At 46.3% G+C, this 26122-nt stretch overlaps 1 protein-coding gene across 4 annotated transcripts in view; it reads right to left on the bottom strand.

The window, feature by feature from the left end:
* The window catches only part of LOC119177786 (octopamine receptor beta-2R), a 412984-nt gene that overhangs the window by 210781 nt on the left and 176081 nt on the right, over nt 1-26122 (bottom strand). The window lies entirely within an intron of this gene.

The raw sequence follows: 26122 nt of genomic DNA, 5'->3' as shown, positions 1-26122 counted from the left end.
GCAAGCATTGAAACAATCATACACAATAGAGATGCACTTTTGTGGGCATGGCACAACAATCGAAAACCTATTACTAGAACGTACGCAGCTTTGTTTGCTGCTAACCAGGATAGCAAAGGGAACAGGCATGGTCAGCATTGCTGTTTTGCTCACTTCGCCATGCCCACTGAAGTGAAAGTGGTGTAGGCCACGCTTTATAGTCCGCGCTGAAGCTGACGTCACAAGCAGGAGTGCCATGGAGCAGTCGACGGGCGGGAAGTTATGCAGCACGTGCTTTGGTTCAGGCATGCGCGGTGGTGCGGTGGTCGATGACGAGGCAGGCGAAGGCAGGAATATGGGCTTCTAATGACGGACAGACTCGAAGAAAGTGTCTTCCGCGCCACTTTTTTTACCACTTTCGCAAGTGTGGTCCGCGAGGAGAAGGCTGCCGCTCTCCCCGAAAGCCGTATGCAGGTGCCAAATCAAAACGTGGCGCTATGAATAAACTATTCTACCACGCTGACGCCGACATGTCTGAAGACAAGAAAGTTCGCCTCCTAATGCGAGGAGTCAAGCAAAAAATTTTCGCCGGGCGGATCAGGAGCCCGCCGTAGAAGGTCGCCGAGTAGTATTGAAAATTGCGCAAGTTGGTAACGATTCATATTTCAAGGTAAACAGCGTGAACAACGAAGGCAGAGAAGTAGGAAGACACAGGACAAGCGGTGACAAACATCGTGAAGAACGAAGACAGAAAAGTATAGGAAAACACAGGACAAGCGCTGACTTGTCAACACTTGTCCTGCGTCTTTCTACTTCTCGGTCTTCGTTGTTCGCAGTGTTTACTTTGAAAAATGAATGATCGCTGAATTCATTTCGGGGGTATCTACGACAGAGAAGATGCTTGAGATGCGGACATGGCAGTCCAACCATAATTTCTCATCTACAAGCTATGCCAACATCCAAGCACTGAAAACAACCGATTTCCGCGAGGCGATCAAAGCGGTCGTTCAAGAAGAGCTGCGCAAATTGCTTTCCTCAGCGCAGCCTCACGTGGACTCCATTGCGGACGTTGTACGCCAGGAGATACAGCAATCGCTGGGCGTCACTCGGCCTCCAGAGTAACAGCATCCAGTCATGAGCTATGCTGCTGCAGCCCACCGTCACGCCGTTCCTTCACGCCCAAGCCAAGACGCCGTTCCGTCGCACTTTCGTCGCGAGACGCCACCGCCACCACCACCAACCCCCGACGTCCTACCGTTCGACTGCGGGACATCGCAGAGTGCCGAGAAAAACAGATGTTTGGCATGAAGCTGACAACCGCCCGCTCTGCTACCACTCTACTACCGGAGAGGCCGGGCACACCTACCACCGTTGCAATACCGACAGATGGGTCTACGGGGTTTCGATGTCAACGCGTCATGTCCACAAAAGGGGTGAACAACTGCATGACATCGCTGACTACCTCGTGGGAGCAGAGTCGACACTCCGAAGACCTTAGCGTTTGCCATCACCAGGCCGCTACACCTCACTGGAGCGCGGACAGTACACAGGCCCTGGTCGAGGCCGATCTCCGAGCCCTCACTCGGAAAACTAATAAAAGCAGCTGAAGGAGGTGCGGTTGCTGTACGACGTACTACTGAAAACCCTCCACTGCCACCGCCGACGATGCCGCGACGTATTCGAAAGCACCCGCCGCAAGGCGAAAAGGGTCTTGACGTCAAACCTTCGCAGCCTACAGAAGACGTCATGACTCAACATGGAAGCAGCGGAGCAAATAGACGTAGCCGTGATCCGACGCCACTATATACCAAACCGCAATGCACGACGACGAACCAGTGACCTCGACGTAATGTCCGGGGGCCACAACGTCACCGCTCTCGGTGACTCTGGGGCCGACTATTCTGTCGTCAATGGGCCTTTTGCTACAAAGTTGAAGAAAGTGAAGACTGCTTGGCAAGGCTCTGAAAGCAAGACCGCTGGGGGTCAAGTAATAACGCTGGATTTGGTGTTTGCACAGCAAAGATAACCATGAAAAACCGGACTTATTCCGCCAGTTTTCTCATTCAACAGCACTGCTCTAGGTATGTTATACTTGGTATAGTCTTTTTAAGTAAACACGGCGACGTCGGCGACATAAGGTTACAGGCAATAATGATTTATAGAGAAAAAGCACTGCCGCCGCACACGCCGTCAGGCAGGCACGCTTTGAATGTGCTAGAGGACCAAGTCACCGTTCCTACTCGCTCCAGCGTCACTATTTTCATTGGCGCTCAAGAATCAACAGACATGCAAGGCGTCGTTGAAAGCGACAAGCACCTGTTGATAAAACGAGAATTCGCGTCGCCAGAGGAATAGCCGAGCTGCGGGGCGATAACGCAAGAGTGATGCTCACGAATTTCAGCAATGAGTACAAACACGTGAGCAAAGATACGACGGTTGCGTATATCGAAAAAATACTGGAAGCCAGCAACGTTTCCGCCGTCATTGATTGTGCCAAATGCACTAGGATGACTAAAGCGCTTCAAGCTGATTTCGACATTAATCCTAGCCTTACGATGCATGAAAAAGAACAGCTCAAAAACTTGCTCCTGAACTACAAGAACTGCTTTTCGTCATCATCAAGACTTCGACAGACTCCCCACGCGAAACATCGAATCATGAAAGAAGAAAGTACCAGGCCACTTCGTCAAAGGCCGTACAGAGTGTCGACGCGAGAACGCGAGGCCATAAAGAAACAAGTCGACGAAATACTACGCGACGACATCATTCAACCTTCATAGAGCCCATGGGCGTCACCGGTGGTGTTAGTGAAGAAGAAGGACGGAACTCTAAGCTTTTGCGACAACTATTGCCACCTGAACAAAACCTCGAAGAAGGACGTGTACCCACTCCCAAGGATAGACGACACCCTAGATCGCCTTCACAATGCTAGACACTTTTCTTCGATGGACCTCAAGACCGGCTATAGGCAAATTAAAGTCGACAAGAAATACCAAAAAAATACCGCCTTCATAACACCGGAAGACATCTTCGAGGTCAAGGTTATGCTCTTTAGTCTCTGCTCGACACCTATGATTTTCCAACGAGTCATAGATGCAGTCCTGGCTGGCTTGAAGTGGCAGACTTGCCTCGTTTATTTGGATGACGTCGTTGTGATTTCGTCGAGCTTCGACGATTACCTCCATCACCTCAAATCCGTACTTCAAGCAATCAGGAGCTCTGGACTTACCCTAAAGCCACAAAAATGTCGCTTCGCGTACGAGGAGCTCCTGTTTTTAGTGCGCGTAATCAGCATGATTGGAGTGCGCTCAGACTCACAGAAAACAGCTGCCATCGCCGCCTTCCCGCCACCCACCAACAAGAAGGCTGTGCGCCGATTTCTCAGCTTGTGCGACTATTACAAACGCTTTGTCAAAGACTTTTTACAGATCGCCGAGCTACTACCACAAATCACAAAGACCGACGTCAATTTTGAATGGGAAACAGCGCAAACTGAAGCTATTCCGAAACTCAAACAATGCCTGTAGACACCGCCGCTACTTGCGCATTTCGACGAATACGCCGAAACAGAAGTACACACCAAAGCAAGTATCGTAGGACTCGGTGCCGTCCTTGTGCAAAAGACCAATGGCCTGGAAAGGGTTATTAGTTATGCTACACTCTTACAAAAATGGAGTGACGTTCTCTACATTTAGAGAGGAACGGTGATGTCCCCAATGTTCGTCTTTAAATAGAGAAACGTTGCTCCCTCATCCATGGAGAAACATGTTCCTCCAATAAAAATCAACATGGCTACCCTCAGGCGAAGCGAGTAGGCTTAGCAAATGCAACGATTTTCTGCTGATAAGGAGTACATGGCACTGAAAGTTACAGAAATTGGTCCCGCTGAGCTTGATATTGAACGAAATGTTTATAAAAACAAGCAGACGAACCTCTGGCGATGAAAACATTGCGAAAGAGAACGACGGAGCATGCAGGTTTCGTTCAGTCAGCGAAGTGACGTTCACTCCGAAAGATATTGATACTGGAGAGTCCTCAATTATAGAGTGCATGCTAGGCTTGCTGTATTTATTCCGCGCAGATTCACATAGTGTGGCGGCGTTATCCATGCGTTTACGGGTCTGCAGGTCACGAGATGTGTCTCCAAACCGTAGACTCCATCGCAGTGAAACCATTCTGACTCAGTTCGGCAGCCTTGATAAATAGATGGTGAACGTTATATAAGTAGCTGGAGGTGTGAGAGCGTCATAGCCGTGAAGTAGGTGGTAGCTGGCGCCATCTGGAGGGACTGAACGATACTAAAAAAATTATCTGCGGCGACGTACGTTATCATACCCACTGTCACGGCTCCATTGCGGATTGTTTACGCCTCAGCCCATTCAGGAATACTTGCTGACACCGGAAGCCTAATATGTGTTGATGCAGTGCATATAGCTACACATGCACACATGGACGCATACTACACATATAGTACGCAACAAGTACGCTAACATATGCGCTATCAAGTACGCAACAAGGCCACAATCAACCATTCACAGCAACGGCACACACTTCGACGTGTTTACTCGCACACTAATACGAAAGCGCACAAGCTTATTTAGCGATAAATTTCGACTGACCATTGTGGCACAAGCTACAACTAGGTTTTCTTGCACTTTTTTTACGTTCGGTGGCAATACCACAACATGCGTACACATAAATATATTGTATCTGATGCTTAAACAAACGTAAGTTTATTATTGGTTGCACAATAATGAACAAAATTATTACTAGAGCTTATCTGGTTCTCACGAAAGCGAATACCCCCAAGCCATGCATAGAATGCCCACGACATTCCGAACGTTGCGCCATCTTTCGACCACTGCCACAGTTACTTTTTTTCTTGAAACCTCCATGATCACAAAGACTTGCCGTGCGCTAGCCTTTTGGAGGTCACGTTTTTTTATTCTTCTTCTTGTTAGTCGGAGAGGGCGCAGCATGCAGACAAAACATTGTCTCCGTCGTGGTAGGTGTTCGGTGGTCACGTCGACCTCGTTTATTTGTTTCGTGTTAACGTTTGCTTATATTCTTTTTGCGTGCTTACCACAAGTGTGACCGTTAGCCATGGATAGAGTACACCACTAGCCCTTCAATGACAATATTTTTCATGCGGTAACGACCGTTCTAGCAGTGTATACGTACGTTACAACGCGAGTCTTGCGAGAGAAATAAGCGACGACCTCGCATCAAACGGTATTTTTTCGTGAGCTATGGCAGTGGCTGTTGGCGTCACGGCAGCTCTATTACTTGAGGGGAGGAACTATCGCTGCAGTGCAGAAATTTACTATAACGTTATAGCATGTTGTGCCTGCATACTTTTCTGCTTCAGATGCCTCTTGCGATTCGCCTCGCGTGTCAAGTTGCAATCATAGTGCGTGCCAAAATTTTGTTGTTAGCGCTGAGGCTGTGGTGCTTATTACTCTGAATTTGGAATACTTTTTTCACAAAGGTGAGTGAGCGTTACTACTTACCTGCTGCGCACAGCTGTTACTAGAAGTGCATTTTGTGTTGAGTTTCTCACGAAAAAGGAGAACCATGGACGAGAAAGGCAAACTGCACGCGTGGATAATTCTGTCCTACTTCTCAGTGCTGGCATGGGCAATTCAAAACGCATGCGATTGGAGAATTTGGTTTAACCGACAGAAGTCATTAGTTCTTTTTTCACAAAAGTTTATTGATGATGATGTTTAAAACGTTTCTGATGGTTGTAACCTAGTCTGGCGAATAAACGCTTGGTGAAACTGCGCAGCCTGTTTCCCAATGTGATTTAACGTGCCGTGGTAGCATAGCCTTATTGGGTGTCGTTTGACTATGCTGGAGGACGTAGGTTCGACTCACGGCCACGGCGGCCGTATTCAAACGGGGGTAAACTGCAAAAAACATCCATATGGCGGTAGTGGCACGTATAACTCTATCAATTGTATATTATTGTGCTTTCACGCATGGACTGTATAGTGGTATCAGGTTTCCTAGAATGTTGAAAAATTAAGTGTGAAGCTTTTTTACGCGCCTCGTTGAATTCATGAGTGCTGTTGGTGCCGGGCAAAACCAAAAATGCTTGGTCTTACTAAGCATGTCGACACCAAAAAAATTCATTATTTTTGTACACTCTAAGGTAATCGATAAAGCAATACTGCTTCGGAAGTAGAGCTCCTTGTATTCATGAAAAATTGGTAGTATGAAACAACACGAGACACACATAAAAGTGTGCGGAGCATCGTGCGAGTGCCTGATGATTAAAAAAGAGAGGCTTTTACTCTACACCCCTAAAACAAAAAAAAACAACACTCCTGCATTGCTTACATCAATCTTAGGTAAAAGCAATCGCTCGCGACTGGCCATGGCCGGCTAGGCTTGGCGTGCGCGTGCGCGCGCGCGAGATCCCCGTAATTGAGGACAAACTTGAACGCTGAAGGAGGAACGTTGCTCCTTTGGTCCTTGCCGCGAGAGGGTGTGACGGGTAAAGCGCCCGAAAATGAGGAAGTCGCTGCGCCGAAGGAGGAATGGAGCCCGTTTCTTCATTCTCGCTCTCTTTTTTTAGAGTGTAGCCGATCACTAACAAAGGCTGAGGCCAACTATTCCACAACAGAAAGAGAGTACCTTGGCATCATCTGGGCAGCGTGAAAACTTTCGCTCTTATTTCTACGGCAGGCCTTTAAAAGTTGTGAGCGACCACCATGCCCTGTGGAGTCCAAGAGCGACTATCACGGGGGAGCCCAAGACTTGCAGAAATCGACATTACCGTCATGTACAAGTATAGAAGGAAGCACTCCGACGTCGACTGCCTGTCTCATGCGCAGTCGGTCCACCACCGTGGGACGACGAGGACGATGAGTACTTCCTAGGAATAATAGGTGCCGATGGCTTCACCGAGCGACAGCGAGGCGACCGGGAACTTAGAGGGCAAGTGGAATATCTCGAGGGCCGAAGTGTCGTACCAAACGTCTTCAGGCGAGAACTGGCGTCATTTTTCTTGACGAACTACGCCCTCGTGAACAACTTCTCTCCTGTCCGAGCCAGCTACTTTATCATCGTGCCTTGGGTGACGTGACTGGAAATTATGGAGGCACTGCACGACGACCCAGCCACTGGCCACCTTAGTTTTTCCGCATACCCGCGAGAATACAAGAGAAATACTAGTGGCCACGCCTTGCCGCCGACATCGCTCATTAGGTGAGGACATGCTGGGACTGGCAGCGACGCAAGACACCGCTGATAAGGCTAGCAGGACCTCTACAGCCCATCAAACAACCTCGCCGCCCGTTCCAGCAAATCGGTATAGACTTACCTGGGCCATTCCCGATAACAGCTGTCAGAAACGAATGAATCGTCGTAGCTACCGACTTCCTCACCCGCTACGCCGAGACGAAAGTTCTTCCGAAAGGTAGTGCATCGGAGGTAGCCAAATTCTTCGTCGAAAACATCGTCCTGTGTAATGGCGCCCTGGAGGACCTCATCACTGACAGAGGTACGACATTTACTGCTGAGCTAACCTAAGCAATTTTGGCATACAGCCAGACAAGTCACCACCGTACAAAATCGTACCACCCACAGAATAATGGTCTCACCAAGAGCCTAAACAAGACCATCGCTGACATGCTGGCCATGTACGTCGACGTTGAACACAAGAAGTGGAATGTCATCCCTTCGTACGTAACGTTCGCATACAACACTGCCATACAAGAAACGACGCAAATGACGCCGTACAAGTTAGTTTACGGAAGGAACCCGACAACGAAGCTCGATGCCATGCTGCCAAACGTTGCTGATGAAGAAAACCTCGACGTCACCGTATACCTTCACGCGCGAAAGAAGCTCGTAAACTCGCCCGCCTGCGCAACCAAGAATCGGCAGGTGGCCGACAGCCGCCGTTACAATATTCTTCGAAGGTCATATCCAGCCCGGTGACCGTGCCTGGATATGAACGCCGATACGGAGGTGAAGTGGACTCAGTTAATAATTGACAGATCCCACGCAGAGTGGGAATCGATGATATGCGAAGCACGATTGAGAAAGATTGATGTCACTCTAAAATCAGCACAATATTACGAGGTAGAGGTAAATGATGCCATATATGACTTACGTGTCGTGATTATCGTGTTTGAATGTGTCGTTCACCTTTGTCACATTGGATCAGTTACGGCACGCCAGATATTTCTCTTCGCTCGACTTAAAAAGCGGATATTGGCGAATCAAAGTGGATGAAAGAGACCGTGAAAAGACCGCTTTCGTAATCCTGGATGGCTTGTACGAGTTTAAAGCGCCACCTTTCGGCCTCTGTTGTGCGCCAGGGACATTCCAGCGCATGATGGACAGTGTCCTCACGGGGCTGAAGTGGCATTCATGCCTAGTCTACTTGGACGATGTTGTGGTATTTTCTGCGACGTTTGACCAACACGTAGAGAGACTGCGGTCAGTGCTTCAGGCTATCCAGTTGGCCGGCTTGAAAATCAAACCAGAAAAGTGCCAGTTCGGCTCCGACAAGCTTCGTTTTCTGGGACACGTAATCAGAGCGGAAGGTGTTGACCCTGATCCTGACAAGACTGCGGCAGTCGCAGGATTCCGAAAGCCCAGAGACAAGAAAGAGGTGCGTTGATTTTTGGGCTTATGCGCTTACTACAGACGATTTGTAGAAAATTTCTCGAAAATCGCTGAACCTCTAAACAAACTCACAAAAGACGAAAAATCAGTCGCTTGGGGTGCAGAACAAGAAACAGCTTTCAACAAAACAAAGCAACGTTTACAAAGCCCGCCGATCCTTGCCCACTTCGACGAGACCGCTGACACGGAACTCCATACAGACGCAGGCAATATTGGTCTCGGCGCAGTACTCGTACAATGGCAAAACGGAGAAGAAAAAGTGATAGCTTACGCCAGCCGCACCCTCTCAAAAGCCGAAAAAAACTATTCCGCGACAGAAAAAGTCTTTGGCAGTGGTATGGCCTATCAGCAAGTTAGACCATACCTCAACGGAAGGCCATTCCATGCCGTCCGCGACCACCACTCACTTTGCTGGCTGGCGAGCTTAAAAGGCCCGTCGGGACGTCTTGCCAGATGGAGCCTCTGACTGCAAGAATACGACATTACTGTTGTATACCGGTCTGGGCGAAAACACAATAATGCCGATTCCTTATCACGCTCCCCACTTGACTCTACTCCTTCAAAAGAAGACGACTCGACACTTCTTTGTGTGATGAAAGCCCAAGATATCGCGGAGCATCAACGAGCTGACGAAGAACTGCTCCCATTGATCGAATACCTCGAAGGGCGTGGCGTCCAGGTCCCACGTGTATTTAGGAGAACATTGTCTTCATTCTGTCTCCGTGAAAATGTGCTATACAAAATGAGCTTCAGGCATAACGAAGAGAAGTTTTTACTCGTCATTCCGTTAGCAATGAGGCCCGAAATCCTAGAAGCTTGTCATGATCAACCACCGTCTGGTCACTTGGGCGTCAGCCTGACATTTGCCAGAATTCATCAGAAGTATCACTGGCCCAAGCTGCTGGCGTCCGTGCAGCATTATGGGAAGACATGTCGCGAATGTCAAAGGCGCAAAAGACCACCACTGAAGACGGCCGGCCTGCTCCAGCCTATACAACCGCCTGATACACCATTTGAACAAGTTGGAATGGATCTTCTTGGACCCTTCCCAATGTCATCATCGGGCAAGAGGTGGATCGTAGTCGCCACCGACTACTTAACGCGGTATGCTGAAACCGGCTGCCTTGAGCGAGGACTGGCAGATGAAGTAGCCAAGTTTTTTGTGTAGAGCATAGTTCTTCGACATGGCGCCCCAAAAGGTAGTAATCACCGACCGAGGAGCAGCCTTCACGTCTGAGTTGATTCAGTGTTTGATGATAATGACGAACACCAGTCTTAGGAAAAGCACTGCGTACCATCACCAAATGAATGGGTTAACGGAACTCCTAAGTTGCACGATCGCTGACATGCTGTCGATGTACGTGGACTTGGAGCATAAAACGTTGGATGAAATCCTGCCTTACGCAACGTTCGCCTATAATATAACCCTTCAAGAGACCACCCGCGTCACCCAATTTCGGCTTGTCTATGGTCGCATAGTCCATTCTACTCTCGACGCCATGCTCCCAGTCGACAATGACCACTACGAGCCATCTGACATTAACGAATTTCTGCAGAAAGCTGACGAAGCACGCCAGTTGGCAAGGCACCGAATACGCCAACAACAGTTCAAGGATGCGGACTACTACAACCTGCACCGCAGGAGAGTGAAGTACCAGCCAGGTGGTCAAGAATGGATCGGCACACCAATACGACGCCATGGCCTGTCAGAAAAGCTCCTTCGACAGTACTTTGGTCCATGTAAGGTCCTTCACCGGCTAAGTGACCTAACTTATGAAGTAATTTCTGATGGACAAGAGCGCTCGAAACGGCCAACCCATGCGGAGGTCGTCCAGGTTGTCCGCATGAAGCCATACCACGAAAGAGAATGCAATATCTATCTCCTTGACTATTAACCTTCCGAATTCACGCATCGAGACGATGCGCATTTTGGAGGGGGAGTAATGTCACAGAGATTGCTCCTACTAATTATTTTACGAAGAGGACCAACGGGACGCTATGTAGGCGTCTACAGTGCCTCGCAACCAACGAGACGCTATGTGGGCGTCTACAGTGCCTCGCAACCAGCGAGACGCTATGTGGGTGTCTAATGTGCCTCGCGCGTGCTCATGCATCTTGGGCAGAGCAGATCATGCTTCTGGTTCACGAGCACGAGCCGGTAAGACTGGTGGAGTAGTTGTTCAGAAAGGGACACGTAGGCGGAACGCTTTTAGCAGACTATTCTTTGTGACATAGCTACTTTTCTGGGCACAGGTTCGCCCGCAATAAATCATTGTGTCTATTTCCCCCTTTTGTATTACGTGACAATATAGTAACGTCACGTGATACCAAATTTAGTATATGTGGAGATAGCGACACAGCCGCGACCACGCTATAGGCGTGGTATAATGTCATTTTCTCTAATGACACGCTTGTCACCATGATAATGTTTGCACCAGTCATATACTTTCATCATCTATTGACGTCACGTAACATCAAATTTGGTATATGTGGAGTTAGCGAAACGGCATGAGTGCATCATGAAGGGCCCAGTATACTCCAATGTAGCGCTGACCCGCGCGCACGCTGGGCACACGGACGCTACGTTAGCAGAACGCGAGCACTCTACAGACAAATTCCACCTGGCTTACGCAACGAAAATGCGGTGGCCCTGTCTTGGTAGGCACAAGACGCTCTGCACACCGCAGTTTCTGCTGGGTTTTCAATGGTGCATGTGATGTTCTCAGTCAAGCAACGAGAGAAAAAAACAATTTGCCGACGAACTGCGTCTCGGTTGGATGTGAGTCGCGTCTCACAACTTAGTTGTTTTTGTTGGCGCAGATCGGAGCCCTCAGCGCTTATGGCGGAAGTTACGTGTGGATGTCACTATAATTTTACCCATAATGTCGACATTGGCCTACCTGTGTTTACAAACATAGAATTGGTCTACAGTCTGACGCCAGGCGCGACCGGTGCAACCAGCGTCCGTCGGCGTGGCTGGATGGCAACCGCCGCGAAATTCAACATGCATTTCGCGGTGATGCGTTGCTCAGACAACACTGCGTCTCCCTCTTTTCGTGACGGAGGGACGCCGGACTTGCTGAAACGTGCATGCGTCAAAGCAACGCAGCGTGGCGCGCGCCTGCGTGTATATGGCAAGAGCGGCGCCTGGCGTGCCAACGCCGGCGTGACGTGACGAAGTGAACACCGGTGAGCACGCACAGCGCGTCACGTCGAAATGTATTGGCGCCTTGACTGTGCTTTGCTAGGTGTCTGTCATGCCCTCACATGCCACACTTTATGATTATCATGTTTGCACCAGTCACATACCTTCGTCATCCAGTCACGTCACGTTATACCAAATTTGACATATGTGAAGCTAGTGAAACAATCGTGAGCGCATCATGAGTGTGGCATGTAGTCATGTTGTTACATGACACGCATGACATAGTTATGATGTTTGGATGTGTCATTTACCTATGTCGTCCATTCGAGTCACGCAATACCAAGGTCGGTGCATGTGAAGCTACCGAAACGGCCGCGAGTGCGTCATGAGCGTAGCATGTAGTCGTGTTGTTACATGATACGCATCTCATGTTTATCATGTTTGCACCAGTATCATGCTTTCGTTATCCACTCACGTCCCGTAATACCCAACTTGGTATAGGTGATGCTAGCGAACGACCGCCAGCGCATGAGCGTGGGGATGTAGACATGTTGTTACATGACACGCATGTCATGATTATCATGTTAGGGGCAGTTGCTTGAGTTCGGCATGCAATCATGTCATACCATACCAGTTTTGCAATATGTCATGTGAACGAAACCACCGCATGAGCTGCAGGACCCTGAATTGTAAATCATTAAATCCATGACACACGTCATGACTTTCATGTTACGACTAGCCAAATACGTTCTTCATACAGTCATGTTATGCCATACCAAGTTTCGCATTGATACCATTATTGAAACGGCCAGGAGAGCTAAAGATCTAAACGTCGTAGGCGGCTAGATAGATAGATAGATGGATATATATATACATATATATATGTATATATATATATATATATATATATATATATATATATATATATATATATATATATATATATATATATATATATATATATATATATATATATATATATATAGATAGATAGATAGATAGATAGATAGATAGATAGATAGATAGATAGATAGATAGAGACGCTCAATGTCACCGAAGTTGGCCTAGAAATGCTTCGCATTTAAAAACTTCTACGTGGTGATTCGGACCTTACAGAGTAGTTCAACGTCTTGGCCCACTTGCCTACGAGGTTATTCCCGACGGCATTACGAACTCTCAATGGCACCGTGCTCGACCCGAAGGCGTCCATGTCGTGCACCCCGAGCCATATCGTCCGCGAACCTGAGGACTGTTTTTTGTTATTGCTGCTGTGCTTTACTGCTTGTACATATTGATTATTGTCTTTATTACTGTACCTTCGTCTTTTGTTAAAGCATCGTGACGACGCCTTTTTTCAGAGGGGGGCAATGCCGCGTTTCTTTCATCAAGTTTTGTTAACACCCTAATACAATACGTTCAGCGCAAACCGTGCCTACGGTGTTCAAAAAGCTTCGAGGCTGTAGCAGATCGTTATGTTAAGATTACACCCACCACGTGAAAATTACAGATTATTATAGAACCAACGTCGTCGCTTGCGATAACGCTAGAACATTATATGGTAAGTGTATAAATGTGGACGCGCTTCACCGCTTGTCAGTTTGATCGACGGCCGACGCTCCATACGCCGCTGTCAGGGCGAGACTGCTACTGCAATCCGACATTTTTGTTTACCGGGCACAGATTCGCCCAAATGAACAGTTGATTATTCGACTCGCAGTCTGCTGCATTCGTCCAAGTCGCGGCTCCGTGGCAATATAGAGTGGTGCTATCCCCACTTTTATTTAACATACTAATGCGCTCCATACCAACAATTTAGGGTAATTAGGTATACGAATACACCGCTGACATAGGAATCTTTGCCGCTGACATGGATGTTTACGCTCTACAACAAAAATCAGAAATCTACGAGTATGTTCTAGATGTATGACTACAGTCGACTTCAATAGAATTAAATGTGAAAAAGAGTGCTTTCCTGGCATCTCTTCTAACAAGTTCAATTTTCCTTTATATGACGTATAAACAAGACCCTGTTCCAGAAGTAGATTCTCTCAAATATTTAGATATTATATACAATGAAAAACCTGACTCGTATTGAATGCATAGCGGCTAAGACTCAGCGAGCTTTGGGCCTGTTGGCTGAATGAGAAACAGTAACTTTTTGGGTGAGTTCGGACGCCATGGTAATGTTGCACAGGATGTATATGCGCTCAATATTAAAATTTGAGTGTGTCTGTTTCCCGGGTAGTCCTGCTTATTATACTAAGCCATTGGTTACCTTGGTGCGATAAAATCTGCGCTTTTGTCTAGAGTTCTCTAGATTGGCAAAAACTGATGTTATGTATCGGAAAGCGCGTCTGCATTCATTGCTCAGCCGATTTCTATTGTTAACGGTGCAAATATATCCAAAATGTTAATTTTTGGTCAGTACGAAGAGACAAATACGTTTTTATCAGTAACCCCGACTCCTTCTTTTTGACGCATTGGCCACGTTTTCATACACCTCTGATAACCAAGAAAGCTTGAATGTATAAGTTCACCATTAGAAAAATAATGGTAAATACTGACTCAGATCTTAATGTGGAAATACATGAGCGCACAAGGTAGTAAGAAAAGCACTTGACAGGAAAAACGCTCACTTACAACTGAACTTTTATTACAAAACATTCATTGCACGAGAACACAAACGCGCAGGCGCAACCAACTGTCACTTCATTTTGGATTGCTTTAAACAATGCGCAAGTTCATTGTCATTCACACATGAACAATCAGCCAGAGAGGCTTTGCACTTTTTAGATCTTGACCTTGATTTTAGTGCAGTTGTTCACGTTTGCTGGGAGTTTTCCCCGCGGTCAAAGGGCCTGTTAGCCTTTGACTCTTCTCACAGCAAGCTGTGAAAAGGGCGATAGGTAATCCCTGCCTTAGTTCATCACTCAGCAAATCATGTCCTTATAAAATGGAACGAAGTTTCCTGAATCAAACAAGACGCCTACTCAGGTCTGGTTACCCGCACAGCTTGCTTGTGGCAGTAGGCAGTGCTATGGTATAGAAGTTAAAGAGGTCAAGTTCCACCAACACGGCGGAAACGAGGCAAACGAAAACGGTTGTAGCTTTGCCCTATATGCACAAGATTTCGCACTCCTTGATGAAGATTGGGCGCAAACACAGAGTACGCGTTGTTCTCACGGTTCTCTGAAAACTGGCAAAACTGTGCCTCATGATAGGAAACAGCGAAATGGTGAACAAGAGTGGTTGCACCAAAAAAACATGCAACACTGTTTGTACTGTGTATTTCAGGGGTGGTGTACATAATCCCCTTGAGCTGCGGAAAAGTGTACATCGGCCAGACGGGTCGTTGTTTGAATGATCGACTCCGAGAACATGCGACGTCCTTGAAGGTTCTCGCAGGTGGCATGCAGTTGTCAATGCACTGCAGAGATTGTGGGAGCAATCTGCAGTTTGGCAGCACGAGAATTCTGGGCAAATCAAAACACAAACTGACCAGAGAAATCATGGAAGCAGAACAGATTAGGGCGAACGCAAGCACGTGTATCAGTGTTCCTTCGGTAGCAATAAGTGAGAAAGAGGTCTCTTTTTTGAGCTGTTGAAGTAGATAAACGTATACCTCTTTTTTCGGGGGGAGAGGGTAGGGGGGGAACCTTGAAGTGATAGTTGGTTGCGCCTGCACGTTTGTGTTCTCGTGCAATGAATGTTTTCTAATAAAAGTTCAGTTGTATGTGAGCGTAGTTCCGGTCAAGTGCTTTTCCTGCTACCTTATGCGCTCATATATTTCCACATTATGTTTTACCAACTGGCCCAGCATTACACTTTACTGACTCAAATCAGTCTTTCATGACGGGTTATGATGAAATTATTCATTCAAAATTTGAATTTTATTCCCACAAATTCTTAGAGAACAGGTTAGCGGATTTTGTGGTATACGCACAAACACGTAACATAATAGCTACAGATGCTTCCGTGAATGAGGAAAGAGCCGATTAGGCGATTATCTTCGAGTCTCTTGGCTGGTCGTTCGACGCGAGGCTACCTGATATTACTGCGGTTCTCGAAAAAGAGCTCATGGCGGTCTTCATGGTACTGTGAAAATTTCCAACGGATGAGAGCCGCACAATAAAAGTAACAGATTAACTTTTGGTGTACGCAGCCCTTTAATCTTCATAACTCGCATGCCCTCAAGAGGTTAGGTCTTCATTTCCGCGTCACATGAAGCACCTAAAATTAGTGTGAGTCCCAGGTCCCTCTTGGTTAAAATAAATGAAACTGCCGATGCTTTAGCCTGCGCATCACTAGATCTCCCAATACTCCAGGTTCCTCCAGTGGTAAAATACTTTACGGCACTCAGATATAAAAGATTAGCAATTCACACTGAGAGAATGAAATCAGTAACAGCATAGATGAAGTACAAGCACCTACACTTCTCATAGAAAGCTCATTGCAGCCAAGCTCTACAAGTAGAAGTAAGGATAACCAGATTTCAGTTTCGCGTCCCCTCAATAAACTTATACCTACGCGGGGCTGGTTCGATGCTATCACTCCTTTGCCGATTGGTGAATTAGAAATTATTGCAAATTACTTTCTGTCATGTCACCAACATTCCAATGTTCCAACACGTCTTCTCATTAGTTCCCTTTCAAAATAGGCTTGTCTTTGTAGCGATATGGCAATCAAAAGCTGCGACGTTTCACTCGATGCCAGCACTTATCGCCGCGCACACTATGTAGTCTTCAACACTTTTTTCCTTATTCCCTTTAAATACGAACACTCAATAAACGAAGCGTTCTTTTTTACTGCTTGGAACTGGCCTATGCGTATCGTTTTTAAGTACCCGATACAACACGAAACATGGTGTCAGAAGTGGTTGTGGGAGCCCACTGGAGCAACCGCGAAGAGCCTCCCAAGACCTGCCATGGAGTGTCTGAAGCAGCCAGAACAACTTCGCGTAGTGGGTGACATCAGAAGAAACTGGTGCCTATTCAAACAAAGGTATGAGCGTTTACTAACGGTGGCAGCGCCACATGAGAAAACACATACAGAAACAACGAATACAGCTCTCCCCGTAAGTGTATTCGGCAACAACGGTTTGAAAATATTGAACAACTTTGACTTCCTTGAGAGCCAAAGCCAGCAGAATTATGGCGCCGTCATAAAAAAGTTCGACGAGTACTCCGCATCACAGCTAAATGAGGTTCATGAATGGTACGTTTTTCAACAGCGAATGCAAGCCCAAGGTGAGCCAGCAGAACAGTTCATCAGAGATCTCAGGAAGCTAGAGAAGCCTTGAAACTTCGGCACCCTGGCTGAGTCAATGATAAGGGATAAGGTTGTGTTCGGGACAAACAATATCAAAGTGCGAGAGAAACTGCTGCGTGACAAGGTGATGTTGACAAAAGCCGAGGAAGTGTGCAGGGCAGGTGAGGTGTCCCAAAGCGAGCTTAGCGGCATAGAAAAAGAAGTCGTCGCACTGAAAGTGATGCCTAGCGGCAAACCTCGCACAGCAGATGGTGACGCCAGGACACAGATTAGGTGCATCGACGTGGCAAGGGCACCGTCAGGTAAAGGTCGCCCAGATGTATTCTAGTGCTGTAGGTGTGGTCGAAGACACGCGGCTCGGAATTGCCCGGCATTTGGACGCACCTGTCGACGGTGTGGTGGTAGGAATCACTTTGTCATAAATGCAACAGCAACGAGCAAAAAGAGGAAGTAGAAAACAGCGAAGACTTCGACATTCTCCACATCTCGGTCAACTGGGCGAACTGCACAAAAGACTGGGTAGTTCAAGCACAAGTGAAGAACAAGGTGGTCGAGCTTAAGGTGGACACGGGTTCTCAAGCGCATCTTCAATCACACAGCATATATGAATGCCATGAGCCAAGAATATAAATGAAGCCTAGTAGCTCGGTAGTACGTGTGTCTGACGGAGGATCATCAAGCACTTTGGAATTGTCACAACAAAGACCACCATAGGCGACAAGTCCACCTATGTCATTATTTTTTTGGGGTGAAGAAGGGACGCCAGGCAATTTTGGAGTTCCACGCAAGTGAGACCTTGGGACTTTTCCAGCGTTCACTGAGAACGGTAGCTGTATGTAGCAGCGAGAAAGTGTTTAATAAATTTCCCGATGTTTTCATAGGCATGGGGCGCCTTAAACACCGATATAAGATATTGATACGGGAGGATTCCGTACCTGTCGTTCAGATGGCCCGACGCGTGCCACTCTACCTGCAAGAGCCATTATGAGGAGAGCTCAACCGAATGATTGAGGGAGGAATCATCACCAAAACAGAGGACCCGACATACTGGGTGAGTCCCTTAGTGATTGTAAGAAAGCAGAATTGCGAGCTAAGAGTGTACACGGACCCCTGGAAAATTAACCAATTCCTGAAGCGCGAGCACTACGAGATGCCGCGACGTGAAGACATAGAGGCTGAAATCGCGAAAGAAAAATTTTTATTCTCGACTTGATGCCAAGTCAGGCTTTCATCAGATATCACTAGACTATGAAACATGAAGAATTTGTAGGTTTTAGACTCCTTTCGGGCGATAAAGGTTTTTGAGGCTGCCATTCAGAATTGCGCCAGCTTCGGAAATCTTTCAAAAAACCATGAGCTAAGTATTTGCTGTCATTCTTGGAGTGCGCGTCTACGTAAAGAATTTTCTTATATGGGCACTCCGAAGAAAATAACGTATTGAAAGTCTAAATTCTGTTCGGGAAGCAGCTTGCACTGCTGGACTAGCATTGAATGCGAACAAATGCGAAATAGGGTGCAGAAAATTTCATTCTTGGGTGATGTAGCTTCTAGAGAAGGCATCCAACCAAACTATAAGATCAATACTAAAGTGCTTATTTGGGCCGGTTGGTACATGGTCAACGAAGTGAAAAAACAGCGCGTAACACAGGACACAGGACAGTCGTCCGTCTCTTCTCTGTCCTGTGTCCTGTGTTACGCGCTGTTTTTTCACTTCGTTGATTATAAGATCAATGTTTGACATGCCAGCGCCAACCAATAGGCTAAAAGTGGAGCGAATACTTGGCGTCGTCAATTCGGAAAGTTTCTGACAGCGCTAGCTGAAAAAAAACAATCAAACTGATGTGCCAGCTAAGAAAGAAGAACACTTTATTTGAGTGTAGTGAAAATCATGCCAAAGAACGGAGTTCGCTGTTCAACTGCTTAAGCATGCAACCTGCGTTGTCAGCTTTCGACCCCAAGCGAGACATTAAGATAACCACGCATGCCTCTCAAAGGTATATAGGGTCAGCTTTGCTGCAATGATACGGGGAATCGTGGAAGCCTGTTGCCTACGCTACGCGTGTGCTGACAGAGATTCAGAAAAGGCACTCGCCGATAGAAAAAGAAGCTATGGTTGTACTATTTTGGTGTGAAAGGTTCCATCATTTTGTGTACAGACGAAAGGTCGTTCTGGAAACCAATCACCGTCCACTAATAGTAATTGCTCAAAAGACTATTGGAGAAATGCCACCCCGACTGCAACGCTTTCTTCTTCGCTTGCTCAAATACAATTTTTATCTGAATTTTATTCCAGTAAAAAATCCAGTGCTGGCGGACATACTTTCTCGGGCTCCAGTAAACAGTATTTGCACGGAGGAGAACAATGAAGACGTGGAAGTGCATACAGCAAGCAATGTTTCTTCACTCGTTAGCAAAGCCAGTGAAGCCCGGTTGTTAGATGAAACCAGTAAAGACACTTACTTAAAGGGCGTCGCAGAATCCATAGGAAGTAACCGGTGAATAAGCGGAGAGCTCAAGGTCCTTTCCAAGGAATTAACGGTAGTAAATGGGATACTGTTCAAAGGATGCAAGGCAGTGATACCGATGACTATGCCGCTATAGATACTAAGAAGAAACACGACAGCCACATGGGCCTTAACAAAAGCCAGGCACGTGCTCGGCTTGAAGTTTTCTGGCCAGGCATGAATGCTGATATTAAAAACGTCGCGAACACTTGCACAGTTTGCAGAAAGTACTCCTATAAACAGCAAAGTGAGCTTCTTAGTATTCGCCCTGTTCCACAACATGCGTGGTACAGAGTTGGCGAAGACCTTTTTGAGTACGCCGGGACCTCCTATCTCTGCGCATATGGCGCTCTGTCAAATTTTCTAGACGTAGGATTGTTGCATGACACGTCCTCTGCTACAGTCATTGACAAGTTATGCGCAACATTTGCAAGGTACGGCATTTTAATCGAGGTTCGCACTGACGGAGGGCCTCAACTTTGCAGTCGAGAGTTTTCAATATTCGTAAGAATATACGACTTCAAACACATCATTTCAAGTCCTAGGTTTCCACGTTCAAACGGCTTCGTCCAAAATGTGTGCAAGTCGTTAAAAGGACTCTAAAGAAAACAACCAAAGGGAGGAATGATTTTTGGCTCGGATTACTGAATTACAGATCCAGTCCCTTGGAGGGTGGTCAATCCCAACGCGAGCTGCTTCAAGGTCGACGACCACGCACCCCATTGTCCAACTTCAACGAGATAACAAGCCAGCAGGTATAAAAGCATCAGCAACTGACGCCAATGGAGACACATTTTCCACCTTTGCAGAATGGGCAAACCGTATGCGTCCAGAGAGACTCATAGGAAACCAAGGGAGGAGTAGTCAGCCACACGTAGCCTAAGTCCTACGTGGTAAAGACGGAAAAGGGCAGTTTGATTCGACGGAACAGACAGCATCTGTTGGCAACAAGAGAGCCATTCAATAGTACTTCTGAGGAGGATGCGTCCGATGAAGCGTCTGACGAGGACCCAGGCCGAGGTCAGATGCTAAAAGGAGAAATGAACATGGCAGCTCAGGGGCTTAGAAGATCTACGCGAGATAGAATGCCCCAAGAGCGGCTAGCGTACGGCGAGAACTTTGTGCAGCGCTCGTAAAGAGTTACCAATAATCCAATTTCTATGCTGTTTTTTTGTGTTCAAACTATTCGCAAGGAAGGAAGGTGTATCGACGTGGCAATCAAAGTCTGTGACGTTTCACTCGATGCCGGCACTTATCGCCGCGTGCACTCTGTAGTTTTCAACACTCTTTTCCTTACTACCTTTAAATACAAGCACTAAATAAACGAAGAGTTCTTTTTTACTGCTTGGAACTGGCCTATGCGTATTGTTCATAAGTAGCCGACACAGCACAAAACAATCTTTACCTGAAGAAATTGCATAGGCATCAGCGCCTCATGTTTGCGATACTGCCACAGGGATGTTCTTAATGCCATGCGTGATTTCATTCAAACCACCAAAAGAGCACCATGTTAGCGTTGCCTTCAGATGTTTTTGTTACGAAGTGCGGGAAAGCTTTACTAATCTCTCGCTCCTCCCAGGAAATTGAAGACGAATCAGCCAAAAGACTGGGTTAGCAAACCTGAATGTACCGGTGATGCCAAGTCGTCCGAAGAATTCCCTCCCCTAAGGCTGGACATGCCTCGATGGTTCAGCTCGGACAGGCAGGAACAGCGCCAGTCAAGGTCAAGTTCACGATCCCGATAGAGATCCCAGTCAAGGTCGCGATCGAGATCTTGTTAAAGGAGTGACAGACAACATCACACTAACACGGCACCTCCGGCCCCTGGGAGTTCCAGCTTAAAGAACCAACGAAAGCATTGCGGACCTACGGCCGAGATGGGTTCCTTAGAGGAATCACAAGACGCCCGAACCGCCGGCCAGACAAACATAAATCAGGTGAGCTTTGCAGGGTCAGTGTCTTCCAATGCTCCTATAACAGAAAATCCACAATATAAGAAAGTATTGGAAGAAAATAAGAGATTGACACAAGAGGTCAAACAGCTAAAAAAACAAATGGCCGAAGAGCGAAATAACTTACAGGCAGCAATATCATCATTAGAGGGACGGCTAGAGGCTAAACTACGACCACAAAACCCGACAGGAATAGCTGCAGAATGTAGTCAGAAAACGACATATCAAGAGTCAATAAAACCCACCCTTTCGGGGGGCAGCGCGGCGTCGGCTGAAGTTGAGGAAGGGTTGGTGTACGCAGGTACAACCACCCCTACTCTAAGCACGACAGTAAATAACCACGACCAAATGAGGCAGCAAATACAGGCGCAGTTAGACGAAAACAGGGAAGGTATAGCTAACGTTATAAACTCGAGTCGATATCATGAATGAGATAAAATCTTTCGTCGGCGGGGAAACAAAAACTCAGAGGCAGTACGTGAATGACGCTGTCAGCAGCTTACAAAGAGCGATAAACAAGCGCTCTCGCTTGACCTCCGCTAGCAATAGCAAACAATCTAAGGGGAATCGCGACGACGCGGAAGCACCCATGCATCATGGCCAAAAATAACCTGAGAAGTGAGGAACAATTAGAGATCCGGCAGTGGAATTGCTGCACTTTTCGCAAACGCACCAAAGCACTCCAGAGTTATATCAATGTGGCACCAAATAAACCCGACGTTATATGCTTGCAAGAAATTGGTGCCAGAATAGTGAAGTTTCAGGGTTATTCTGTTTTTCAGAACCCAAATTATCTCCGCGTAGCGACTCTGGTTAGCAAGATCATTGCGGCAACAGATGAGTACGTAGGAGCGCTACAGATCAATCACCAAATTATCAGTTTATTCCACCAAAACAGAGGCAAAGCGAGGACTATAATAGTGAACCTATACAGTCCTCCAAAAGACAAAGGCGAAAACTTCAATGAGCTCCTTGCTGGGACGGTTAAAACCGCAAGCAACAAGGACCGCCTACTGGTTTTGGGTGATTTTAACGCACCCAGCGCCACATGGGGTTACCCAAAAGACTCGCCGAAGGAAACGCGTCTCGAACATGTTGCGTATAGGCTGTGCCTGAGTTTAATAATTCTCTCAATCGCGCCCATGAGAGTGGGCAACAACGTATGCATTGACACGTTGCCGGACCTCACTTTCACGTTCAACCTCTAAGACGCATCTTGGACAAACCTGGAGGAAAATCTAGGAAGCGACCATTTCATTATAAGCGTCTCCATATCGACTCCCAAACTGCGCAGATTGATAGGCGACGTGGCGATCACAGATTGAACCGGACTCAATAGGGGCGTGGTCGGAGTACACAAAGTCGGTCCATGCCATCACTACGAAAAAAAGAGCCAGATCCGTAGAGACGCCCGCAGTAGACAGCCGTCTGCTACACCTATGAGAGAGCAGGCGCAGCCTACTAAAGCGTCAGAAACTTCAACGCCTGAATAGGACACTACGGCGTAGGATCGCTGCTCTTGCAGAGGAAGCAAACGACTATGCAAGCAAATTGGCTACCGAGATACGGGTCAAGTTCTGCAGCTCCCTTCAGAACAAACTGAGCACCGCGAAAACTTGGTCCATCCTAAGAAACATTCTTGATCCAGACAAGTACAAATCCACAACAAGCAGAATACTACAGAAAATTGCAGGAACATTTCCGGGCACGGACGACGACCTCATGAAAGCCCTCAAGGAGAGATATATTGGCGATAATCCACCAAGTAATTCGGCTAATCACATGAGTTACAGCGGAGATAGAAACGAGAAACTAGAGAGCCGATAACAAAGGAAGAGGTCTTTGCGGCAGCCCAGGCAGCCAAGTGGAACACAGCCTCTGGTGAAGACCAATTACGAATGCGATGATAAGAAACCTTAGCGACAAAGCCATCGAAGGCCTGACAAAACAATTTATTGAACACTATTGGCTCAAACGGAAGATCCCTGCAGAATGGAAAACCGCGCCAAAATCATAACCCTTCCGAAACCCGGAAAAAAACCCTCCCTGCAGATGCTAAGACCTATATCATTTACGTCCTGTATGGGGAAGCTTTTCGAACTGGTCGTTCACACCAGATTTCAGAATTTCATAGAGGACAGGGGGCTGTTTCCGGCCACCATGCAGGGCTTCCGCAGTGGTCTCTCAACACAGGACGCTTTCCTCCTGATACAAGAAGAGGTCCCCAAGGGCGTTCCCAAAAAGTGCAGAGCCTTTTCTGCTTGCTCTAGTGTACTATTCCGAGTCCATCAATTCAGAGTAAAAATGACCGAGTCAACCAGCATTGATGAATTGTGGTCTGTTTTTCGTGATATATTCATGAATTTTAGTTAAAGAATACATCCCTTCTAAACTCGTAACAAGTCGACGCCACAACGACAAATCATGGGTAAACAAGGAGATACGAACTTTAATTAGCAGCAAACGTCGCCTCCCTCTACGCTGCATATTTAAAAAATCACAACCAGAGTGTGTCTGAAGAAATGCGTGAGATAGGCTACGAAATAAAACATTCAATTAAAGTAAATAAGAAGAAATACATTTCTCCGCTCAGTGTAGCTTTTAAAAATAATCCTAAAGAATTTTGAAAATTTATTTAAGCGAACAGTAAAGCGGTGTACGCGATACCAAAGCTTTTGGTAAACGGAGAAGCAGTCTTTGTCCATTACGGAAAGTCTTGCTCTTTTAACTCCTATTTTAAATCTATGTTTTCCAACACGTGTGCTAATCAACATCCGGTAATTCCAGATTTACCCAACGAGAATATGCCCATGGTCACTGTCACGTACAATTGTGTTCTTAAGCGCCTTAGTAACCTGAAAAACAATTCAGCTGGAGGTCCTGATATCAAACCAACCAAGGTACCCAAAGGATGTCCTCAGAAAATTGCTAATTTCTTAGCCGTCTTGTTCACTGAATCTCTACATAGTATTTCTGTACCAGCTCAATGGAAAACAGCAAGAGTTGTTCCCATTCATAAAAGTGGTCTTAAACATTCTATTCAAAGCTATAGCCGATTTCGCTAACTTCTGTATGTTGTAAAACTTTAGATCATATCATTTACAGCTCTGTGATGAAACACCTCGAAAACAATGGTTTCTTTTCACCTGCTCAACATCGGTTCAGGTCTGGCTTGTCCTGCACAACGCAGTTGGTTGAAATTTACCATGGTCTTTTTTACTCCTATGATTAGGGATTTCACGTTGATCGCATTTTTTTAGATTTCAGAAATGCTTTCGACACTGTTCCTCATGATTTGTTATTGTATAAATTATCATCTCTCCGTATTCATCCGGCAATAGTTGTTTGGATTAAAAATTACCTCTCCGGTACAACACAGCATGGCATAATTAATGGCTCTACGTCAACTGGAATAACAGTTACTTCAGGTGTGTCGCAAGGGTCTGTTTTGGGACCTTTGTTATTTTTTATTTATATCAATGATATTGTGCAGGGTTTTCATTGCAATGTCAGTATATATGCAGATGACTGTGTCATTTATAGGAACAAAATAAACGAACAGGATGTCATTAGCCTACAAACCGATTTAAACAAGATTCAAACTTGGTGTTCCACATGGCGTATGTCTTTGAATAGTACTAAATGTCAGTTTATATCTTTTACCAACAAACGTTTGCCTGTGAAATCGGATTATCATACGGAGTATACATCACTTGAACAGGTACAGCATTACAAATACCTTGGCGCTTATTTCTCAGAAAATCTGTCATGAACTAGGTATATTGAACATGTTACAATAAAATTTTCCCGAATGCTTAACCTTATTAGAAGCAATTTTTACAAAGCCCCCAGGAGCGTTCAAGAATAACTATATAATTCGTCCATTACTCGAGTACGCTTGCGCAGCATGGGACCCAGACACCATCTGTGTTGTAAATAAACTTTAGCGTATTTAGAATCACGCAGCCAGGTTTCTCTCTGGTAATTACAACTATAAAAGCACCATCTCCTTAATTAAAGACAACCTTGGCTGGAAAACCCCAGCCCAACGCCGCTTAGCAACAAAATTGGAACTTTTGTTTTCCGTATTTATTCAGATCTCACAGGTATTAACAAAAACTTGTACATTTTCTCCCCTCACTTCATCTCTATGCGTTGTGATCATGACTGTAAGGTACTTAAAACGTTATGCCGCACAAATGTGTTTTATTATTATTCTTTCCTCACACCTCCAAGCTTTGGAACGGACTTACCAAAGGTATAACAGATTGTAAAATACTTTCCCAGTTCCAGTTGTTTCTACATTCAAATTTTCCATATGTCGCCTCTTTGTTGCATACACCGCTTTGTTATTAGCTCATTCTTTTATCTTTGTCTTTGTGTGAACATATGTGCTTTTACGTGATTGATCGTGTTACCCCCTGCAATAATGCCCTCGTGGCGCTGCAGGTAATTCTATAAATAAACTAAACAAGTTGCTAGGGTGATTCAGAGGATCACCTTCCACAAAAAAGGCATGAAAGAAAGTGATACTGTCCGTTTAGAGCAGGCACTTGTAATGGGCGAATTGACATACAGCTTGCCTTTCCACACGCTGAACAAGAGCGAGGAAGAGCAAGTGGATTCTATCACCA

Source organism: Rhipicephalus microplus, chromosome 1 (assembly GCF_043290135.1).
Source record: "Rhipicephalus microplus isolate Deutch F79 chromosome 1, USDA_Rmic, whole genome shotgun sequence".
Taxonomy (NCBI): domain Eukaryota; kingdom Metazoa; phylum Arthropoda; class Arachnida; order Ixodida; family Ixodidae; genus Rhipicephalus; species Rhipicephalus microplus.
The sequence above is the reverse complement of the archived record's forward strand: the minus strand, read 5'-3'. Positions and strand labels throughout refer to the sequence as shown.